The sequence below is a fragment of the Ambystoma mexicanum genome, chromosome 6q, assembly GCF_040938575.1.
Source record: "Ambystoma mexicanum isolate Mex_15411 chromosome 6q, UKY_AmexF1_1, whole genome shotgun sequence".
NCBI lineage: Eukaryota > Metazoa > Chordata > Amphibia > Caudata > Ambystomatidae > Ambystoma > Ambystoma mexicanum.
Genome location: NC_090937.1, coordinates 551,971,831 through 551,992,002, shown reverse-complemented (window position 1 = coordinate 551,992,002; position 20,172 = coordinate 551,971,831).

Below are 20,172 nucleotides of genomic sequence, written 5' to 3'. Positions count from 1 at the left end.
GCAGCAACATCCGCTGTGCCAGGGTCATTGACCGGGACTGTCCTGGTTGGTAGACTCACAACCGGGGTGGTATCGGCTGCAACTGCCTCTGCACTTGCCAACACCCAGCTGGTTGGGGCAGCAGATGACATTACTGCCCCAGGGACACGTGCCTCAGTCAGGGCAGCCCTGTGTGCACCTACAGTGTGCCTCCTGACCACCTGGAAATCTTCCATGGACTCTTCAAGTGCCAATGAAGCCTGCAGAGGCAGACCCTGAGCCTGGATGGTGGTGTCCACAGCTGCACCTGCACTACCACTACCCTTGGGCCCGTGGCAGTCGATGAAACAGACTGCCGGGTCACATGGGCGCCAGTGCCAGATGCAAGAATTGCATCTCCTGCAGCCACAGGGGGTGGTGGCATAACTGCACCAACATGTGGCACAACATCATGCCGAGCTGGCACACTCCTGCCTCTTCCCCCTCTGCAGCCACCCTGGACACCCTGGAGTCCCCCTACTCCCTGGTCATCCCGGCCCCGTCCCTGACCACACCCATCACGTGGAGCATGCCCAGCTGAGGCGTCCCTCACCTTATGCGGCCTCCCAGCCATGGTACAGATGGAGTAGTGCTGGCACAGATGGAGTAGTGCCAATGGGAGGTGTACACAACAATTGTCCTGGGCAATTGTGGTGAAGGGGGTGGGATATAAGATGTTAACAGCACCCCTGCACCTGCAAGACTGTATGTGACCCTGGTGATGAAGTGACGGGTCACGCATTGCTCAGGCACCCCAAAACTGCTGTAAAACCATGCGCGCAACCCCCGGTAGCCCACGTGTGTGGAATTAACTTCCTGCAGTACGTGGTGGCACCCAGGGACACGAAAAACACGTACGCGTGGGACACGCATGCTACTATGACCTCGAAAACGGGTACGCAATACACAGGGGCACCCGCAGTGGGAAAAATAGCATGCACGACACACCGTCAGACTAGCATGATAATGAAAAACATGCAGAGCCAATACCCGAGCCAAAAGAAGAGATACGTCCTTGATCCGCTGTGAAGTTGTGATGGCGCGAAACAACACGAAGTAGCAACACACACGTTGGTCTCCACGAAAGGCATGTACAGCGAACTGCCGGGACCCGCTCACCTTTACCCCGTGCTGAGGGACACGCATGCGCGTCACTTCTCTTACGTGCTTAGGCCCTTTCCTTGGATCACACGCATTCACGTGCGGACAGGTATTTTTTTCAGGTGCTGATTCACTACGCACTCATCATGAGGGGAACACCCGCGTGCGTAACGTCACAGACACACTTACGCGCTAAGGGCCTTTCCTCAAATTACACACTAACGTACAGTTTTTTCATGTGCCAAATCATTCTGTATCAAGCTGGCCACGCGATAACACACGGAAGACCACACTCCTGCCCAGAAGGCCATTTTCCTGCCCCAGAGCCCCGAGCAGCCTCCCACAAGCCATCTGCTGCTACCTGCCTGCCTGCTGTCACCGTGCCCTTCCATTTGGTTCCTGCACATCTGCCATCTGCAGGGGTCCAGTTGCAGTGACCACCCCTGCTGGAACAGAAGACTCCCGACTGGTGTTCCATTACTCCACAGCCCAACTCCAGGACCCAGTTGCCCACCCACACCTGCCTCGGGGGTTGCCATGTCCGACACAACACCTTCCGGAACCAGTGGCAACCCCCACCCAGAGAGGCAGAGGGCTGCCATATTCACTTCTGAAGAAGTTGGCATCCTGGTGGAGTCCTGGGGCAGTATGATGCCCTCTTCACATCATTGTGTGCCGTCAAGGAAGGACGGAGGAGGATCTGGACGGATACAGTGGGTGCCATCAACGCGGAGGGGGTGGCACCCCACGACATGAAACACGTCCAGAAGCGCTGGGAGGACTACAAGTCCAGGACCCTCAAGAAGGCCCGGCACCTCTTAGAGGCTGAGGATGCAGTGGGGCACCAGGGCTATCTTACCAACCAGCAGATGAGGGTCCTGGAGCGCATTAGCCCAGTGCTTCGCCACCAGATCCTCAGGATGCAGGCCCGTCTGGAGTCGAGCGGTAAGTGGCCAAGCATTGCTGTGTTAAACAGGGCATGTTGCAGTGTGCTGGTAGTCAGCTACTTGCCTGTATGTGCGACATTGGCCATGTATGGATGTGTGTGTGCAGAGACATCATGGTGCTGCATGTGAGACCAGTCATACGTGAACCATATGGATGGTGCATGTGTTACAATGCAACATGCAGGGCAACACGCGGAATGCACACATGAATGCATGCCTGTTTCTGTTCTTGGACATGGATGGGGTGTGAGAGATGGGTGCTGCTGTCAAGGAAATGTGGTGTACATATCTATGTGTCTGAGTAGCGTGTGTGTGACTTGTAAACGCCATGGATGCATGACACATGTCTGTGACAATGTTCTGATTCACTGATGCAGCCTAGTCATCCTGGTCTCCACTGTGTCTGGGGTGTACGAGGCCAGATGTATGAAACTAAGGTGCTGTGTGTGCATGTGATCAGTATGAGCCATGACGCATGTGAGTTTCAAACCACCATCGTATGTTTCAACAGTTCCTTGGACATGTATGCAAATGTTCTTTGCATGCGCCATGACTGTTTCTGCATGTGTGTTGCCTGCACTGACCCATGTGTTGTGGAGGTACATAATGGAGGTGACTTTTGACAGTGCCACTCAAGTGCTATTGCTTCCTGTCTAGGGGACTATTGTACGGTACCCTGATGCTTGTGTTCTATGTCTCCCTCTACACAGCGGCGAGTGAAGAAGAGGGAGGAGACGGCGCTGTGGAGCAAAGTGGCGGGGATGCCTCAACCGGCCGGCAATGCAAGGCCCAATAACCCTCCCAGGAATTACCATCATCCGGGAGTGAGGGGACTAGTGCCGCGTCTGCCACTACGGCTGCAGCGGAAGGGGTGGGTGAGCCCCCACAGGGGCTTGCAACGACGGAAGACGGTGTGGAGCCATCCAGGTTGGTGTTTTGCACCGAGGAGGAGGAGGCTGCTAATGAGCCACACATGGGCCTGGTGGGGGTGGTACCACTGGTGCAAGTGGTGCAGTCCAGGGATAGGGGCAGGAGGCAGCACAGGTTGCCGTGGAGGGGCCTGTGCATGTCACTGTCCCTGACACTGTGACTGGACCACCATGCACCAGCAGGGATGCCCCATCCCAGGCCCATCCACAGTTAGGGGGGAGGTCGACGTCATCTGACACTCCTCTACCTGCGGACGAAGGGACCCGTGACCGTATGGAGACCGTCCTGATTGGTGTTGCATTGCGCACGCGTGATATTCGTGATGACATGCGTGCTTCCTGGGGGGAGCACGCACGTCCTCATAAAGAGCCGCGTGCCAACGTGGCCCAGTTGGGAGGGGCGTTGGTCGGGGGTTTCGTACATGTGTCGGGCACTATGGCGGCCCTCTCCTCCTCTGTGGAGACTATGCGCCAGTCATTCTCCATGCTGTCTTCCGGCCCAGATGCCACCAGGACCCCCTGTGGGCCTACCCCGACCAACGCAGCCAGCTCGGTGGAGATACCATCCCTGCCACAGTCAGGAGTCGGAGGTCCAGCAAGGGTGGAAACCCCAGCAACTGGACCCCAGCAGATGGAGGATGTGCCGGCATCATCGGGCAGGGCACATGCACAACGGCTCCAGTGAATTCCATCAGCCCGGATGCTGTTGTGCTGGCAGAGGCAGTTGCATCGGAGGCAGCGGCAGGCTCAACGTGGGAGGCATCATGGCTCGGGCCCATCAACATCAGAGGGGCAGGCATCGGCCGGAGGCAGGAGGTCCCTGGAATGGGAGTGTCTTCCGTGTGGCAGCGGTTGGGCCAGCGGATAGATGCAGAGCCGCTTTGGGTGGAGGAGGCACGGCTCACAATGGTCTGGGCAGAGAACTCCATGCGCAGGGCGCTGAGGCAGGCTGAGTGCCTCCAGGGAATTCGCAGGGAGTTGGAGGTGGACATGGCATTATCCCTGCAAGACCTTGGGGCCAGGGAACAGGCCCGCCTCCAGGACATTGAACTCGAGTTCGATGATGCCCTGGCCCGGGAAATCAACTAGTGAGCTGTAGGACTTGCCTGCCGCCATTGTATATAGTTAGTTAGTGTTAGTTTTCATTTATGTTTTATCTTTCATTTTGGGCGCTTGGACTATGCCCCACATTTTTGTAGATAGTTCTTTATTAGATAGGGTTTTTTGTGGGTTTCCTTTCTATAGTTGGGTTTATGGACCAGGTGCCTGTCAATGCTGGGGGGTGGAGGTACAGGGGGACATGAGTCGGGGGCTGCTGGCAGGTGCCCGTCAATGCTGGGGGAGTGGGGGTGCAGGGGGACATGAGTTGGTGCCTGCTGGCAGGTGCCCGTCAATTCTGGGGGGGTGGGGGTGCCGGGGGTCATGAGTCAGGGCCTGCTGGCAGGTGCCCGTCAATGCTGGGGGGTGGGGGTTCAGGGGGACATGAGTCAGGGCTTACTAGTGCATAGTGCCAAATGTTCTGGATGCGGGGCATGGCTAGGGTGTATGGGCTGCCTGTGGGGCATGGGCAGGGGTGCAGGGTAGTCCCCTGTGGTGTGGGCTGCCTGCAGGGGCTGGGGAGGGGAATACACATACCACTCTCGCACCAGCAAATTCGTGTGTAAAACACCCTGCGCACCCCTCAGAATACACGTACCCTCTAGCGCTAGCGAATATGCATGTGGTACTCCCAGCGCACCCCTCAGAATACACGTACCCCTCTTGCGCTAGAAAATTTGCGTGTAAAACTCCTTGCGCACCCCTCAGAATACACGTACCCCACTCAGACAGTGAAATTGCGTGTAAAAATCCACGTGCATCCCTCAGAATGCACGCATGCAGCCCATCCACCCTTAACATTCCCCACAGGCAGCCCATCACCCCAGTGCATGGCCCACAGGCTGCCCACACCACAGGGTGGAGTTTTACATGTGATTTCGCTAGGGCGAGAGGGGTACGTGTATTTGGAGGGGTGTGCAGGGAGTTTTACACGTGAATTCGCTAGCGCAAGAGGGGTACGTGTATTCTGGGGGTGCGCGGGGAGTTTTACACACGAATTCGCTAGAGCAAGAGGGGTGCACAGGGATTTTTACATGCGATTTCGCTAGCGCGAGAGGGGTACGTGTATTCGGAGGGGTGTGCAGGGAGTTTTACACGTGAATTCGCTAGTGCAAGAGGGGTACGTGTATTCTGGGGGTGCGCGGGGAGTTTTACACACGAATTCGCTAGCGCGAGAGGGGAATGTGTTTTCTGAGGGGTGTGTGGGGAGTTTTACACGCGAATTCACTGGTGCGAGAGGGGTATGTGTATTCTGAGGGGTGCGCTGGGAGTTTTACATGCAAATTTGCTAGCCCAGAGGGGTACGTGCATTCGGAGGGGTGCGCAGGGAGTTTTACTTGCGATTTCGCTAGCGCGAGAGGGGTAAGTGTATTCAGAGGGGTGCGCAGGGAGTTTTACACGTGAATTTGCCAGCGTGAGAGGGGTATTTGTATTCAGAGGGGTATGCAGGGAGTTTTACATGCGAATTCCTAGCGGGAGAGGGGTACGTGTATTCTGAGGGGTGCGCAGGGAGTTTTACCCACAAATTTGCTAGCGCAAGAGGGGTAGGTGTATTCTGAGGGGTGCGCAGGAGTTTACATGTGAATTCGCTAGCGTGAGAGGGGTACGTGTATTCTGAGGGGTGCGCAGGGAGTTTTACACATGTTTTCGTGGTTGGGGGCTGTATGCTGGTCCACTGGCTTGTGCGCCATGTATTGGATTTGTGCACTGTTCATGGAGCACGGGGCGGGGTTGGGGGCATAACTGGCACTGCTGCAGCGTTGCAGCACCACTCTGCACCATGGCTGGTTCTGGATGTTGAAATCCATGAATACGCTGTGTGCTGAAATGGGTTTTGGTGCACGCGGCTGGCGCAGATTGCCGCACATGCACACTGTGTGCCAGCCGCGTGCACCACTTGTGCACCGAATTCTATGAATTACCCCCCAAAGAAGCTTCACTGATGGTGTCAGTAAATATTAATTAATACTATACATGGGAGTGATCAAATGTTCTGGTGGGACTGTTCACAATATATTTTTAGTTTTTCTATTTTTTTTATTTTTGAATAATCATAGTATGCTTTGTTTATTCCTCTTGCTGTGAAATAGAATAATACAACTGTGTATTTATCAACATATATAATGCTCTATAATGTAATTTAATTATGTAAATAAACAAAATTTAACAAAGCAAAACGTCCTTATTTCATTTGCAGTGTTCTATGAGGCGATACTATGCGAGGAGATGACATCCCACCTGCCAGAGATAAGGGACGAATACAGCAAGGCCCCTTTAGTGGCATTTCCACCAGAATAGGCCTTTCCAGGCAGGTAAGATTATCTCTAGCATACATGCTGACTTTCTTTCATGACAAGGGTGCTAGTGCATGCTGCTGGTAATGCTTAATTAATTTGTTCATGCATTTATATACTTACTGGAGAGTATAGTTGTGCTCCAGAGCTGATGTAATTACTGCTATGGCGAGATCAGTGGCCATTTTTGAAGTGTTCAGCAAAGGAGGCAAAGGCACTACATTAAACAGCTTAACACAAAACATCTACAATTGGATTAATCAGCATTGATATAAAACTTTCTTATTTAAGAAACAACTAATCTTAAAGGAATAGTGCGCTCATCAATGTTATGGGCTTACAAGATGCGCAACAATACAAAATATAAAATAAACATTGTTTTAATGAAAGTTCCTATGTAAAATGTTACACAAATAATGTTTAAACCAGGGTCGGACTGGGACAAGAAATAGCCCCGGTGACCCAAAAAAAGTGGCCCACCCATCAGCTCAAAAAAATGGCCCATCACTCGCCTCATGACCCTTGACCTCTGATGACATCACTGGAAGTGATGTCATTTGACCCCGCCCCCAAAGTGACACCCCGGGAAGCGATGAAACACGACCTTTTCACCCCTTGACAAAACAGGAAGTGTCATCAAATAGCATTGTTCCTAAGTACACTAAATTACTGTGAATCTAAGCAGACGTCCAAGGCCAAATGATATGTTATTGTATAGCACTTACGTTTCAGCTCTTTTTATAGAACAAATATGCATACAATATCACCCAACCTGTGGTAGTACTCATTTATCGACCTACGACGGCTTTTTGAAAAGAAAAAAAATGAAAAAAATAATACTTTTTTTCACATTTTTATTCTCCAAACTGGTCCAGGCATGGCCAGAAACTGGCCAGACTCCCCAGGGATGATTTCGGCCCGACCAGGGGCTGAAAGGCCGAGGGGCCAATCCGACCCTGGTTTAAACCCCTTTAAAATCAAGCACTACGAGGTGTTCCTTTAAATACAAACTAGATGCTTGGGGCATAGGCATCCCCAGTAATGGCAAAGAAGTGACTTGACAAACATGAAGGCAAAGGGCTCACTCTCACTTAAGAACCCCAAATAAATGACACATAGGTACTAGTTACAAGGCTGTGAATCGTGACATATGAGGGAGTGATCTGCGCAGACGGAGAACGTGTCACAGGCAGTGATCAAAGTGCATGAAACCTGGTATTGCAACTGTGCTTCCTGCTGGCCTGTCCCAACTCCCCACAAACCCCATCACCACGCCCCCTCCCAGGCACAATCCAAACCCCCAAACAAACGCACCTGCTGCTTAGGTGAAAGTTCAGTACAGTGGACTAAAGTGAATGTTTCAACTTCAACCTACACTTTGTTTTGAAACAAAACCATTCGGGAACGGTTTCTTTTAAAAATAAAAGTATAGGAACAGGAAAAAGTAATAAAAAATAATAATAGAGGAGCATCGCTCCCAACCGCTCCTGCACACTTCGACCAGTGGTCACACGGATAGAAAGAACAGAATAGAACACGCAAAACATGGTGCAGTTAGCCATGCCTCCCGAAGGGTGTTCCATTAGCAGTGGCGTCGCTAGGAGTGGGCCTTGGGGGGGCTGGGCCCCCCCTGTGACACCATGTGCCCCGCCTGTGCCCCCCCTGCCTAAGACGAGCAGTGACCATGTTCTCCCCTTACATTTGCTTGTGCCCCCCCTACTTTTGTCTTTGGCCCCCTCTGTGCCCCTCCTAAATTTGATTCCTGGCGACGACACTGTCCATTAGGAATTGCATTGTTTACATGTAAATGACTAAAGGGATCTCATTGTCTTAAGTATGAATCTCGAGGTGTAAAACCCTACAAACCTTGTGGAAAATCCTAGTTTGACGGGGTCATATTTTTGAGGCAGGAATACTCTGCCTGCATTCCCTATCTGTTTCTCTCAAATACACATTGAATCTGGTGATGCGGCCTTGGTTATCTTGAGTGGATTTCATATGCTGTTTTCACTGTTGCTGCTGTCAATTCTTGGATTCCTCATATCATGCTAAGATGGTTATTCAATATCGGACTGGTACCCCTCAAACCAATGTGCACACAAAATATAGTCAGAGGCCGAGTTGAAATGTCTACAGGGGCTTTGAGAGAGGGCTGCCGCGCTTAGGGTTGCTTGCAGACCAAGTTGTTTTCTTTCAAATTAGCTCCCAATGGTAGGAAAGGCAAAGGGTGTCTGAGGGATTCCAGAATTATCCGTTTTTTTCTTTCTAAAACCTCGAAAAAGGCATGAAAAAAAGTTAACATTGTAAAAGGGTCAATGGAAAACCGAGATCCCAATAGCACAACACTGTGTACAGGTTTTATTTTTTGATCTATGGTATTGGGCCGCCTTCCAGTGGAGTCTTTTACAGTATGAGAAAGAATACCTTCATGCCTCCCACCAGCAGCAAAAGGAAAGATGTTTTCCTTAAAGGGAGAATGTGAAAGGAACAGTCCAAAGATTGCTAATTTCCGGACAGGTGTATACTGGCCTATTTTCTGCATACATACTACCATCCGGAAGCATGGAAATATTTTGGGGTAAGGAGCTGTAGGGCACAGGAAGATACGCATAGCAGTTTCCTGTCAGATGTACCACTTATTTTAACACAACCCAAATACTGCGCTCAAACGAAAAAGGTAAAATAACCCTCTAACAGTGCTAAATATTTACATGTCGATTTGGAGAAGCTTCTGAATGGGTTGAATCAAGAAAGTGTGTCTTGAAGATACAAATTATGAACTTAGAAGTGAATTGCAGAAATTGGAACAAAAACAAAGACACCCATTACATCTTTTAATAAACAGTGAGTCCCATAGGGTGAGGCAGGTCGGAAAGAAAAGGAGGCAGAAGGAGAAGATATCATGGACCAAATTTACAAATAGTTTTGTGTGGCACAAACGCTTATTGTGCAGAAAAGTGCACTCTGCACCGATTTACAAATCTGACTTTGCGCTGGTTCTTAGCACAATGTGCAATGTTCACGAGCATTGCACAAGGCGAGAAGAAATGGCCAGTCCAAAGAAGAAAAAAGGGGTCGGAATATGCAAACCTCCTCATTAAAATAGGGAAATGAGGGATCCAGTATACTATAAAGGGGGAAACCCAATTCTTACTAGCTCTACCTTTTATCAGGGAGATAACAATGTTAGACAACGGAGGTAGTTAGCTATAATCAACAGTTTACAGTCAATATGCATTGAACTAGTGCTGTAAAATTCGTTATGCAATCATTTTTAATAGTACATTTTCAGTAGAAAAACACGTTTGCTTAAAAAAGCTAAGGGCCAATCTCTTTCACTTTACATAAAACAATTATTATACACAATTCAATTTATGTTAAAAAACACACAGACAATGTAGTTGTGACACTTTGTTATTAGAGCCCTTTAGTGGCCTCAATCTTATTGTCAGGTAATTGATTCTATTGACAGCGCAGGGAGTGATTGCTATCTTGCACTGTTTATACAACCCTACTTCAGGTAGCTATATTCGTCAATCTAGTGCTCATCGTGCGGTTATTTAGAAAGGATTGGATCCAGTCAGTTGCCTCTTGAGAAAAGTGTGCGGCTTTTTGAAGGTGGTCGTATAGGATCTCATGTTCGACCAGGTCGAAGGCAGCCGAGAGATCGAGAAGTAGGAGTAGTGCCGCCTTACCCTGATCTCTCAGCTCATGTATCTGTGCCTTAAGATCTATGAGTGTGGTTTCGGTGCCGTGTTGAGGCCTGAAACCCGAGTGTCTGACTCCTAAGAGATGGAAGTGCTCAAGGTAATGTTGGATTTGATGGTATGCTATTTTGTCGAGGATTTTAAGAAGGAATGGTAATGTAGTTATGGGGCGGTAATTAGTGGGAGTAGAGGGGTCTAGATTTGGTTTTTTGAGCAGGAGGATCAAAGATTGTTTCAGATTGTTAGGTACACTGCCTGATGTGAATGACGCATTTATTAGTTTGGTAATAAATGGTGCGAGATCACGAGCCGCATCCTTTATCAATTGTGCGGGGCATAGGTCCCCATGGCAGTTTGAAGGTTTGAGGGTGAGAATGACCTTTTTTACCTCTTTGGTGGATACTCTGTGGAAGTTAAAATGGGGAATATGCACAGGGGGTGTGTCTGAGTTGGGTGTATCTTTTTAGGGGTGGGGATGCTGGGTTTAGTGGAAGGGAAAAGGGAATACTTTTTAATGTTTTTTTTTGTCTTGAGAGAGGATATTTTGTTAGCTAGGGCATTTTGTATACCTGTGCACCAGTTTTTATCCTTGAGGCATGAGTCAGGAGCTTGGATGGGAGATTCAACCTCTTTTAGTATTGTAAAGAGCTCTCTGGTGTAGGATTTGGCTTGTGCGATTCGAGTGCTGTAGGACATTTGTTTGGCCAGAATGATTTCTTCTTTATAATGAGAGGCTAGTCTACTCAAGTTTTTCTTGTTTTTTTCTGAGGGAAGTGATCTCCAAATGTTTTCACAGCGTTGCTTTTCCTGTCTGAGGGCTTTAAGATGAGGAGAAAACCAGGCGTTGATGTGTTTTCTTGGTTTGCTCTTTTTTAACTTCAGTGGGGCTATGGCAGCAAGAGATGAGAGCATGACTCTATTATATATGTCTACCATCATTAAGGGATTTGTGTGGTCCGGAATGGCATTCAAGGTCGGTGTGATTAATGGGATCAAATTTTCAGGGGTGATGTTCTTTTTATTTCTGGTCTGAACAGCTGGAGCTATACTGTCAGTTTGGGCTGGTGTCGCCTCTAGGGTGAACGAGATCAGGTAATGGTCTGTCCAGGGCTGTGGAAGTATAGAAGAGATCAGGACTGGGCAATTGTGCACAGCTAGCCAGTCCAGGGTTCTACCTTTGGTATGAGTGGGCTCTGTGATCATCTGGGTAAAGCCCAGTTCCTCGAAGGTATTATTTATTATTGTGGCATTAAAATCTGCGGGGTCGCTAAAACCAAGGTTAAAGTCTCCTAATACGATACTTTGTGAGGAGTTCTTGAGTTTATTTGATAGGATATTTATGAGGTCTTCTTCAAATGACCCTAAGGGGCCAGGTGGTTGGTAAATAAGGTGAATGGAGATGGATTGTGTATTAGATAAGGTTAACTTTGCAGTTAAGGATTCACAAGATCCTATGTTGGCTGGTGACTCAATGGTCAGAGGGAATTTAGTTTTAGCAATAATGGCAAGACCTCCGCCTCGAGAGGCGGTACGATTGAGTCTTAGTAGAGTATAGTCATCTGGTATGGCTAACATAATTGCGGGGCCTGCTGTTGGATGTAACCAGGATTTGGTAACGGTTAAGAAGTCCAAGTCTTCATTGTAGAGTAGGTCGGCAATGTCTGTAGCGTGGGCTACCATGGAGCAGTCCTTTATCAGTGCTCCCTTGGTCTCAGGTTGAGCAGGTTTTAAAAGTGATAATGAGGATGTATGCGTGTCTTTCTGGGCGTGGATAGGTTCACGATAGAGTCTACTGTTTAGTTGAAGGGGGTGCTGGGAGGGGATGTGGGGGCTAGTAATAGCCTTGCTGTGGGCTGATTTGGTGAAAGGGTCATAAAGCCTTGGGAGCCTTGCACGTAGTTTGAGGTTCCTCTGGAGGACAGTGCAGGGTGCAGAGATCATATCAGTTGGTTTGTGAAAGTTCGGTGGGGACTTATGTGTAAGTGAGTTAGGTATCATGGTCGGGTATTGGAAATTCATAGTATAAAGAAGTGATCTAAGTAGCACAGTATAGAGCGTATGGAGATACATTGTGTACGTGGATAGGATAGAATAGGTGCAGAGTGGTTGTTGGCAGTTAGCATACAATCGTGAAGCACCTGGGTATGAAAAAGCAGAAGTATGAGTGCAAGGGCAGTAGCACACCACAGAAGGGCTAATTGCAATTCTGGGTGCAGGGCACCCCTAGGCTAGTCAATACAATCACGAATGGGCTAAATGCAATTCTGGGCGCAGGGCACCACTAGGCTAGTCAATACAATCACAAGTGGGCTAAATGCAATTCTGAGCGCAGGGCCCCTCTAGGCTAGTCAATACAATCACAAGTGCGCTAAATGCAATTCTGGGCGCAGGGCCCCTCTAGGCTAGTCAATACAATCACGAATGGGCTAGATGCAATTCCGGGCACAGGGCACCACTAGGCTAGTCAATGCAATCACAAATGGGCTAAATGCAATTCTGGGCGCAGGGCACCACTAGGCTAGTCAATGCAATCGCAAATGGGATAAATGCAATTCTGGGCGCAGGGCACCTCTAGGCTGGTCAATGCTAAATATAGATACATTTGGGTGTGATGCAGCAATTGAGTGTAGTAGTACACCTTAAATAAAGTACATAGTATAATACTGCTACTGAACAGTAGGCGCTAAATGGCGCAGTAGGGCAAGAAAACCAGTTATAACAAGACATGCAGAGACATCACCCACAAGACGCATTTGGCAGTGGGAGTAGATGAGTAAGGAGGAGGATGACAGTGCACGTGGTTCAGGCTAGGGGCATGGTCATAGCAGTCAGGCTCTATAGGCATAGGTGGGACCAACAGTTCATGAGGAAAAGGTGGTCACACATATGTGCACTGAGGCAGGTTTGGACTAATCTGGCAGTGCAGTGCTCAGGCTAGGCCACGTTCGTGACGGAGATAAATGCAAAATATTGCCGCATCTTGGGAACATCAGTTACAAGGCCAGTCTAGGCGAGCTGGGTGAAGCGCTGGTGTTGCTTGGGTGTGCAGGGAGTTGTACATTCAGTGCCGGTGCGCATCAGCAGAAGTAGGTGGGGGCGGGCAGGCGTTGTGAAGCTCTAGCATTGTGTGTGAGCACGGTTGCAGATGATTAATTGGCTGTGCAGAGAATGTGCAGGCAATTGTAAAGGCAGTCAGGCCGTATGTTGGAATACAGTGAGTAAGTACGTGGGAGGTCTGGAAATGCAGTGTGGAGGAAGTGGTTTGCTTACCTAATGAACGCTGAGTGTGGAACGGGAGCGTTTTGGAGCAGGAGTCATGGCCCTAGGCTCGCCGGCTCATGACAGGCTCAAGACAGGAAATTAGCCTTATTTTGTGTGCCTTAGGACGTGGGCCGGCTTCAGCCTGCCGGCTCACGATTGGCTCTCAAATACAGATGGGCGGCCAATCGGATTCAGATGCAGCTTCCAGTGTGCATCAGCCCCTGTGGGAAGGCAGACAAATGGTGGGCGGCCATTTTGAAGTGGCTAAACCTCGTGGGGCAGAATGGTGGAGGCTGCACTGGTAGCAGTGCCTGAGCAGCCAGACTTATCTCAATAGTACAGTGAGCAGTACAAGAAGTTACACAAAGGATTAGCAATCACAGTGGTTCAAACAAACACTCAAGGTTTCTTGATAAAAGAATATACATTTATTTACACAGTCATTTAGAAAACATTCCACTAGCAAGAACAGCCCAATATCACAATCTAATATACTACAAGGCACAACCAATCAGTTTCTGAACATGTTCAGCTCCTCTGAAGTAGGAGCAAAATGGCAATAGAGTTACTTTAAAAAAAGGGGGTAAAAAGACAAGGGGTCTCATTGCGAGCATGGCAGTAAGCAAAAAAGGAAGTCAGAATGGTAATACCAGCATCGAGTACTGGTCCGGGCCATTACGAGCAAAAACCTGGCATTACCACCACTGTCTGTAATGTGCCCCTTCTTACCGGCATACACGCGTACATGCGCCCTTCGTGGCGGCAATACCAGGATTCTGCTAACAGGAGGACATCGCAAGCCACGCGGGCATACACCTACTGGCATCCCGAAGGTGGTAAATAGGGCCTGCACAATGGCGGTTTCACAGGCATCGCGGATCACCCTTAAATAGCAACCTGCTGTGTACCAAACTGCCACAGGTGCACACAATCACCACAGGTGGAAGCAATGGAGCCTGTCCCAGCACAAAAGGAACACACCCACACACCACACCCCTCTCTACACCAAAATGATCCCACTTGCTGTTGCAATCTTGGGACTGAAGGGCATGCCTGTACTTCTACACCAGCAACAACAACAGGCAGTACAGAGGAGACACAGGAGGAGAAGGAGGGTGAGACAGGCCCAGCAAGTTCCACCAGTGCAGGCAGTGGTACCACGTAGGCAGCCACCAATCCCTTGTATCAGAGCCAGTCCATTCAACCTAACCCCTGTGCAGATCCACACTCTGTACCGGCTGGGCCGTGACACCATCACCACCATTGTGGACATGATACACAACGACATTGTCAGCCTGATTGAAATCTGCACTGCCATCCCCCCTCTACTGAAGGTTGTGTCTGTGCCCGCAGTGGGCCAGCTGCATGGCATATCACAACATCTCTTTTCATGCATGCTGACCCAAGTGATGGATGCCCTCCTGAAGCATGCACGCAACCACATATCCCTACCACGGACTGCCAGGAGCTCGCTGACACTAAAGTTGGCTTCCATGCAGTGGCAGGCATGCCCAATTGCATCGGTGCCCTCGACTGCACCCGTCTTGAATTGGTGGTCCCTCATGCCATGGAGGTTGTGTACCGCAATCGTAAGCTATACCACTACATAAATGTGCAGATGGTATGTGACTCCAGCAAGATGATCACACATTGTTGTGCCCGATTTCCCGGATCTACACATGATGCCATGGTGCTGCAGAACTCCTCGCTACCCCGCTACATGAAGCGACATGCTGGACAATGTGCTTGGCTGTTCGGTAAGTCGCCTGACAGGCCCATGGCAATGCAGTGGAGGGGGATGCATACTCCACATGGGTGAGATTAGGGGGGATGCATACTCCACCTGGGTGAGATTGGGGGCGATGCATACTCTACCTGGGTGAGAATGGAGGGGATGCATACTCCACCTGGGTGAGATTGGGGGGGTGGGATGCATGCTCCACATGGGTGGGATTGGGTGGTGAGTGGACAATGCACATACTGCAAATCAATGTGACCCTAAACATCCCAACCTGAACATGACACATCAATGCCATACATAAGACCAATGTTGCACACCAATGGCAATATGCCAGATGTACAAGCAGGTCACATCCCTCAATGCGTCGAATGCACATCATTTGAGCATACCCTCTGCAACATAATCCAGCAACATGCAGTGAGTATGCGTAACGGACATGACTGCAGCAAAGCACAACACAGGATATGCACCCATGACTGGTAACTAAGAAATCCCACCGTGAGAATACACTGATTGTCACTGGCCCACGACCACAGTCGTGCTGAATGCCACCATGGGAATAGCAACCGATGGATTACAAATCATGATGACACCTGTGCCAATGCTGCTAGTGGGAATACATACAGAGTACTATACATCACCAATATGGGTGCAAATGCATTGTTCCACATCCACAGTCCATCTCCAACAGCATGCAAGTGAACACCCTACATCATATGGGCAATGCAATCTACACCTGTAGACCATAGAACAGCACACATTACGACAAATGAACCTGTGTGCACACATCCAGGGACATGTGCATGTGAACACTAAATCGCTGCAGCCATGACAGTGATTTGTACAGGTGTCATGTCAGATATTGACTCACACATACCTCTTTGTGCACCCATGCAGGTGATGGTGGCTATACCTTGAAGCCGTGGCTCCTTACGCCTGTGCAGAACCTGCAGAACAGGCACCAAGATGAGTACAATCGGGCTCATACCCGTACCCGTTGTTTGATTTAGCAGACCTTTGACCTGTAGAAGGCACGGTTCCACTGCCTCAGCAGGTCTGGTGGAGCACTCCTTTACGGGCCTGAGAAGGTGGGAAAGATCACCATGGTCTGTGCCATGCTGCACAACATGTGCATCCGGAGAAATGTACCACTGCCACCTGACATTGACCTGCATGCACCGGGTGAGGATGAAGATAATGATGGTGGAGAAGCAGCACCCCTGCCAGTTCGAGATGCACAAGATGGTTGTGCTGTGCACCCATCAGTGATTGATGATTTCTTCTGAAACACTGGGATGCTGATGGTTCTATGTTAGTACTACACTGGGCACTGGGATTGTGTGCATATGGACACAGGGTATGTGGGGAGTTGGGCACTGTGCACTGGTATGAATTAAATTAACACACACGAAATGAACAATGTCCAGTCATGATATGAATTTGAACACAACGGGTGTATTGGAAATTAAACAGTATTGTGGCTGAGCCCTCCACCTTACACACACTCTCCCCCTGCCCCCTGCCCCCGAGACCCCCAACACCAATGTTCCCTCTATTTTTTTTGGGCTGTGTGCGCTAAAGAATAGTTGTGTGCTGGCTGTTTTTCAGTCATGTGCGCCACTGAGTGATGCACTGCCAGACCGGGGGTAGTCGGCTGGGCAGCGCCAGCCCGGCGCCCCACCAGTGAGCAAGGCTTAGTGACACGATTCCACAGTGTGCAAGCAAAGCGAGGAATGCGAATTTGCGGCACAACAATCTCTATTTCAAGGGACATTTGGGTGCTCTATTGTCTACGTTGGGTTATGTTGAGTCGGTTGACATTACCTGCCTGATGTACACTACAGACCCTTTGGCAGCCAGGGCACAGACGAAAAACCGTGCTCGCCGCAGCTGCACAGTTAACAAAGGCTCTGCAATTACTAACGTAAAGGGTTTCATTGTTAGCAACCCCATTCATATGCATACGTTTTTAGGCAATTGATGGGGTTAGTACTTGCATGTCAGGGCAGGGACTGGGAGTGATTAGAAGGGTACTAAGGGGCAGGAGACAGCTCATTCTCACAGCACTTCTTTACTGTGTGGTTTCAGATGTGAAGGAGAGAGTTACTGCTAGTAACATTGAAGCTGCACTAGAATAGTCTCATTAGAGTGTGTGAAGAAGTTAGAGGACCCCACACAAGTAAGTTTGCTCTGACCCCACAATCTATGAAGTTGGCACCTCTCCCACATTTAAAGGGTTAGACCTCCTCCCCCCAACCTTTTGACTTACGTGCGCCCTTGCCTCCTTGTAGATCGCTATATGCACTGAAGAGGGCCAAGGCAAAAGTAAAAATTATGGAAAACAGCATGCTTAGATTTGGGACAGAGCAAGTTAGAATGAATCTGCTGTTTGTCTACTAGACAAAGGCACAAAACATGTTAACCCCAATCTGGGTTTGTATGTTTTCTGGTGTGAAGGTCTAGGGGCTTTCCTACAGTGTCACTAAAGTGCTGCCTAATAACCAAAACTGAAATTGTGACTTGATGAGCATTTTCCAAATGAAAGACGGAGGGAATGTTAGCAATGTCTGCATCCACCTCACTGGGCCTCCTGTTCTGTGTTTATTCACTTGACGAATTTACCAAACTTCCAATCACAGAGCTCTAACATCAATCATCTGGCGATCCCTCATACTGTCCAATAATCTGCACATTTTAATCGGCTTTGTCAGCCCCTGTATATTTAAGGTTATAACTGCTGCCGACACCATATCAATTAGATTGTGATACCATATTATCCCTTTGCTCCTCGTCATATCCCACCCCTTCCTTACTCAACGGGTTTCCCCTGAGAACCCATCCCAGTCTATTTCTGGCAGTTGCTGGGTTAACCTTTGCCCTGGTGTGTGCCACTGGTAGGCCTTCCAGAGGTCAATACATCACCAACAATCGTAGTGTGATAGTCGGAAATTGCACAGACACTCATACCGCACCGGAATACACCAGAGACAGGCAGGCACGATGGCACAACTACCATACCCCACAATCTTATACCATAAAATGCTGTGTGCAAGCCAGTGCATCATCATTCACTTCAGACAGAACCATTCAGGATTTGCAGGGTTATTTATCACTGCAGTAAACACACCAGGTAAGTGATGAACAGGGAAACAGACTTCCCTGCCACAGTTACTCACTTCTCAAACAGATGCATTTCCACTCAGTCAACCTTGCTCCGCTCACCAGGACTACTCACTCCCACCAAGACCCAAACCATACCAATCCTAAAACTGCCCAATTCAAATGAAATCAAGCAAAACAGTCCTTAAAGTCACAATGTCATGTAAATGGCAATGGTGCACTTTATAAATATCCTGTGAAACAAATGCAACATAACAATTACGAGTTGCTTTAGATGGGGCCGAAAACACAAGATTTCTAGCAAGGGATATCGTGTATTTAGACAATATGACACTGCAATTCTTCAGGCTAAATAACACGTTTTAGTTCTTTAGCTGCAGACAAAAAGGTGCACAGGTGTTAGTGCAGGTACCAGACAAGATAATCACTAGGACACTCTTACAAAGGCCTTCGTGCCTTCTGTATTTTCGCATGAGGAACAGTGGCCTTAAAACCTCTCTATGTGAGAGATTGCTTCCCGTTTGGAAGCTAAATAAGAACATACGGATTGGAATTCTGCAAGTTTGGAATTTAGTACCGACAACGATTTTAATTAAGCATAAATGCTGCAAAATGTACATGTCTGTGCCACAATATTTCAATTTTTGGCTGCAAAATTTGGAAATCAATGACGCAATATTCTGAAGGGTCGGCACAAGGAGAGACAAGGCTCAGTGTTCGATGGTTGTGTAGTGCTTTTAATCAAATATGTCCTTTGTGTCTAGCATTGCCAAACTCACCCAATTAAGCATTTACATCTCCCAATGTTCCCTCTTCATTGAGAAAATGAACATCTGGGCTGAACACCGACCTAGTGTTGATCTTACGCCGGATGTCCAAACTCAAGATCACAGCAGTAAACCTTGTTTAAGGTCGGCTCATGTCCTTGTCAATTAAGTTTTTGTAGGCAAGGTGTGCCCCAAACCATTCCACCTCCTGAATGGGTGCCTGCCATGGTTTGCAAGCTATTCAATCATATGGTCCACATTGTCTGCTCTAAGACATGTCGTGCCAAAACATAGAATAGAACAATACGGAAAATGAACCTTGGATTTCCGATAGAAGTATCCCAATAAGAAAAGAGGACCACCAATGCAGGAGTTGGGAGTCGGACCTGCACCCTCGTCTGGTACCTAGATACAAATCGCAAAGTGTTCTGACCTATTTTCTACCAGCAAGAAAAGAAAAGAGGGGATGTGATGGTCCGTCAGTGGCTACAAAGAGTTCAAGGAAGAGGTGGAAAACACGAGAGAAGAGAGGAGACTCTGCATAGTCCACAACGCTTTCTGGGGTCGGGGCTTTACTATCTACAATGCTCACCACACCGGAGCAGAGTAAGTACCCAAAGGGCGAAGCGGGACAGAACGGAGTCGGACAGAGGGAAAGAAGGAACGGGAGGGAAGGGAAGAAGAAAATCAGTAAAGCGGTCCTGTGTGGGGTCTGCTCACTCACCTTTAAAATACTTGCAACAGCACTGGCAACATGATTTTATATGGTGCCCGAATGGAGCGCTGCACAACTGTCTCTGACAGTGAAGTTACAAGTGCTTCAGGAACAATCAATTCTGGAATGTTCCAGTCTGGCAGGGCCCGGGCAAACTCCACCTCCTCAAAGCTGAAAACTCCACCTCCTCCAAGCATGGTGAAGCAGCCCAGCCCACGCATGGCAAAATAAGCAGTATGCACGGCTCCCAAATCAAAGGTGTGTGGCCAATCAGGGGCGCACCTTACAGGGAACATTGCCCAACACACCATACCCCCTCCCCCCAACACCCTAAACACCCCATACCCCCTGCCACCAACACCCCCAACACCCCATACCCCCTCCCCCATTGATATCCCACACATGATGTACTAATCATGGTTTTCCCCAAGATGCAGTCAGCACATGCAGGGTGGCCCTGCTAGTGGCGGCCTC